Consider the following 5,074-nt stretch of genomic DNA (forward strand, 5'->3'; position numbering starts at 1 on the left):
TTTTACCACTACTGAAGGAATGCAGGGTTTATATGCATAAAATGGACACAAGATTCAGCTGTTTTTTTTAAGGTGGCAAGTTCAAAGACCACAAGCAAATCATGCTTTTTCATTTCTTACTGTCTATACTGCCAACAGTAAGCAATACCTGAAGTAGCATGACATGTCCATGACACACACAAAGCCTCTCATCATGCATTAGCTGCACATCTCCAGAAAGAACAGTCTTGTGTGAACCCTATATTGTACTGCATGATCTGGATAACATATTATATTGTAATTATACTACTACAAAATGTGATTGTGATGAGCTTTTTGACACATTAGAAGCATCCCACTCGCCCTCACTCATTTTTTCTTCTTCTTCAAGCTCGGGTCCATTAACAGAGGCCTGGGGGCTTGAGAGTTCTGCATATATTATTAGCTGTTCTCAGGACTGCACTCTTCTGGATCGAGATCTCCGATGTTGTTCCTGGTATCTGTTGGAGCCATTCTCCCAGTTTGGGGGTTACAGTCCCTAGTGCTTCAATTAATACAGGAACCACATTTGCCTTCACCCCCCACATCTTGTCTATCTCTTCCTTCAGCCCTTGGTATTTCTCAAGCTTCTCGTGTTCCTTTTTCTTGATGTTGCAATCACTTGGGATTGCCACATCTATCACTACAGCCCTCTTCTGCTGTTTGTCCACCACTACTATGTCCGGTTGGTTAGCCATTACCATCTTGTCTGTCTGTATCTGGAAGTGCCACAGGATCTTAGCACAGTCATTTTCCAGCACCTTTGGGGGTATATCCTACTCAGACCTTGGAACTTCCAGCCAGTACTCAACACAGATGTTTCTGTACACTGTGCCAGCCACTTGGTTATGGCATTCCATGTACGCCCTGCCTGATAGCATCTTGCATCCCACTGTTATGTGCTGGATTGTCTCAGCCTTTTCTAGCCATTGGTAGGATTTCTCCATATCAGCCACTTCCACCATCTCCTGGTGGTACATATAGTGAAGGGGATTTTCCTCCCATGATGGTCTCTGTTCCTCCTCGGGTTTCTGCTGTCTGAAGTACTCACTAAGCACTTTGTCACTTGGGGCCATTACCTAGATGTATTGCTGGATCTTGGTTGTTTCATCCTGGACAGTGGCTCTGACACTCACTAGTCCTCAGCCACTAGTGCTGGATTTGGGATGAAACCCTCCATGCATTGCGAGGAGTTTCCTTGTCTTGATGTCAGTGGTTTCTATCTCATCGTTTGATAGCAGCTGCTGCTTGCAGATGTTGGAACACTGAGCTACTAGTTGATTTAGTCTAGACGTTGGGTTTTGAAGCATTCATAGTTCCCACATCCTCTGCATACATCCCCTGTCTCGTCTATGAATGTCTTGCATTCATTCCAGTAGCCCACTTTTCATCAGATTGCCCTGATGACCCTGTTATGACTCTCTTATTCTCATCCCTCATTGTTAATGAGGTAGGCAAACAGCATTAAGGACCTTATTGTTATTATTAAGGACACTTTACAGACACTCAAGGACACTTTACAGACAGGTATCAACTTTGACAAACACACACTGGTGTGAGTCAATTTGCACAGCATACTCTCAAACGGAAAACCACAGCCCCCTGGGGGACTGCACTGGGTGCAGGGGAATGGGAGGAGGAGTCAACCTAACCTCCATGTATTTGGACTATGAGAGGAAACCCACACAGAGAACATAGAAATTCAACTCAGGTAGGGACTGGAACCCAAGACCCTAGCGCTGAGATACAAAAACACTAACAACCAAGCCACCATGCTGCTCAAGGGAGCACCCTGCCTTGTCTAGAACGGTCACAAAAGATCACTCATTTGGAACATTTATGACTGGACAGGATACACATAGGAAATAAACAAAAATAAACAATTTTGTTACTTGTTGTTAAATCAGTCATTTATAAAGTAGATTTCATATATCATACACTGACACCTTCTAAATGGAAATCATCAAAACCTGCTGTTCATGGAAAAAACTACATGTATATCACCAAGCCTGAAAGTTTAAATCCAAATCTCTTGGTAGAGAACTACCTAAGGCCAAACTCTTTGTTGGGGGTTGCATATGTACTAATGTGACACCAAGATTGTTTGACTGGTTGAAGGAGACCTGCATGTCGGTCAAAGGAAGTTTTTAATGTATGTAAATATTTGTGTTTCTACAAGTAGTCTTAGATGAACAAGACTAACTCAACCTATTGTGATTAAGTAAAAGTAGTTGTCCAGTTATTTACATAATTCACATAATTCACGTGTGTGACCATGTTCTCTTCACAAATAGACTGTTGACACAGCGGGACAGGAAGTACTGGACTACTGCTTTGGACACCCTCACAAACCCAGAGAATCCTGAGAGTGAGATCGAGGGCCGGCTGCTCCAGAAGTGTGATGAGACCATGTCTGACATCATGCAGAAGATAAAGCCCTTCAGCAGAGGAAACCAAGTGTAGGGGGAGGGGACGGACACTGCTGTCTCAGCGAGCTGAGAGGGAGACACCCCCAGCCGGGACTAAGGCCACTCCTACCTCCTACTTGAGGGAGAGAGAATATATAATTAAGAAGTAAAAATAAATATAAATATCTCTTTGTGATGCAACTAAAATGAAGTTAGAGCCCTTAAGAACTTTTAAACGCTGAAGACTAATTGACAAATGTGTATCCCCATGCTAATATGTAAATATACATAATTTATATGTATAAACTAAGTTAGTTTATTTTTAAAAAGATAAAACAATTATTGTCCTGAAAAATACAATGTGAGATTTGGAAAAGCTTAAAATTACTAAATGGTCCTCTTGCTGGTCCAGATGAAGGGCTCACATAGTGAGCTTGACTGTAACATTGGCACAGTTCTTGTTGAGCAGATGTTTAGTCGTTGGTTTGACACAGATTTTCTACTGTGGTACACAATTCAACTGATTTGTTCATATCTGTCTAATGCTGGCTGAAGAAGCCTGAGTGGACAGTGATGACCTTCATGTTGCAGTATTCGACAGGCAGCGAAGAACAAAAACAGCCTCAGTTTTGTGTCTAGGCTCAACTGTTAAAATCCACACTGCACTGCTGGCTCAGTGTTATCTTAACCTGCTGCCACCAATAAGCTAGGCTTGTAATAAATTTACATGACTTGACATGACAGTAGTGTGCAGGGTGCATTATGTGCATTATTATGGTGGAACAGTGGAGTTGTGAAGCTCTTGGGTTAAAAATTTCTATTACATATGCAAGAGATTGCAGAATGTGACTTAATAGTGTGAGGCCTCTCTATAAAGTTGGTTTGTGTGGAATGAAATGGATTTTTTGTATAGAAATTTGAAACATGACAAGATAAGGAGCAGTTTTGAGGAGTATCAGTCTGAGGTTAGTTTGTTTTTGGTCAAGTTTTAAAGTAAAAATTAAGTCAGCCATCTTTACCACATATCCTGTTTTTTTAATGCGACTACCTTGTTAATATTGACAGGATGCTCTTTCTGTATACTTCTAACTGTAAAGTCTTACTGCACAAACATGTAGACAATACCACGGGTAAAATATAAATGTTTATATAGATGTCAGTTGTAACAGTTTTGTTATTCCATTTTAGGAAATATCATTTATCTTTATGATCATTTCAAATAATTTTCTCAGAACATCTTTTTTTTTTCTTCTTTGCAAATGCAAAGCCAATCCCAAGTAGGCCTGTGGAAAGGCAAAGCGGTCTAAGCAGGCAATGGATGTTCAGCTGGGTTAAAAAAAGCTGTCAGAGGAAAGCTGTTGGGACACCCAATGGGTGACCAGCTTGAGCAGACAGGATACAGGTAAATGGGAGGGTTTCTCCATGGGAAGATTCAGCACATTCTAAGATGGTCTTGGCCATTCTCAGCCATCCTTAAGCTCTAGTTCATATAGCAGCACAAATCCTGACAACCTACATGAATTGCACAAACTCCAGCAGCAGAAATAGTAACTATTTAGTACAAAAGTGTAGAGATTTTAGATTTATTTCAGTGAAAAGTCAACCCAGGCTGTATTTTCAAACAGTAAATAGATAAGCCAACAAATTATTTTTTGGGGGTTATTGAACAGATTTTGACTGTAAATTTTGGGAGGGAAACGTGTCGCCAAACAGTCAGTCACCATCAATGTCAGGCATCAATTATTTAAGTAAGTGTGTGAGAGTGAATTAAGCTATATGAAAGGTTATAAGACTGTAGGGGAAAAGTGCATGTGAGAGGAAGCAAGGAGAATATGTCATCAAGAATTTTCCTCAGCCCCAAAGTCTTTAAAACAGTGGCTGAGGGGATAAATATAACTAAGCAGCTTTGATGATTAGTGTAGCCTCTCAGGTACAGTTCATGTGCAGGTGCATCTGACACAGCTACAGAGCAAAAATACCTTTCGAACCTCCCAAATATTCACGAACCACCCAGAGTAACCTAAATCTATCATTGCATAAGAAGCTCTGCATTTGCTGGACTGTGCTGTATGCCACTTCATCTATGCTTACCGATAGTCCACCTAGAACCATTAGATCTAGCATGGACAACGGGATTTGAGAGTGCCACCTTTAATACCACAACCTCAACACAGCGTCAGAAACAATTTCCTCAGCAGTGCTTCAGCACAATACCTATTAAGAAACATTAACATGATTAACTCCTTACCAATAATTTTCACGACGCAGGAACAAGAACAGAAACCACAAACTGCATATTCAAAGTTTTGGGGGTTTTTTTGGGGGGGGGGGGAAATCAGACTCTCTGAAATGCAGTGAGAACCTCTTTACCACAAAAGCTCTCTACCACCTGGCTGAAGCTTCATTAAAGCCCTTTAATCCTCTTTACTACAATATAACCGATGAGCGAAAGGATCTGACAACTGGGGCATGCTGAAGACCTGCACGCAGCAAACCTCGTTAATACTTACAGTCACACTACCAGTAAGGCCACCTGACCAAGCTCTGATGCCTACCGAGTTACCCATGCTGATAAATTCTGATGCATGCAGACTGATGCACATAACGCACACTGAAGGCATGTCTAACCATTAGCAAAACCAGAGTCA

The sequence above is a fragment of the Electrophorus electricus genome, chromosome 12 (assembly GCF_041902795.1).
Source record: "Electrophorus electricus isolate QZ-2024a chromosome 12, ASM4190279v1, whole genome shotgun sequence".
In the NCBI taxonomy this organism is placed as follows: domain Eukaryota; kingdom Metazoa; phylum Chordata; class Actinopteri; order Gymnotiformes; family Gymnotidae; genus Electrophorus; species Electrophorus electricus.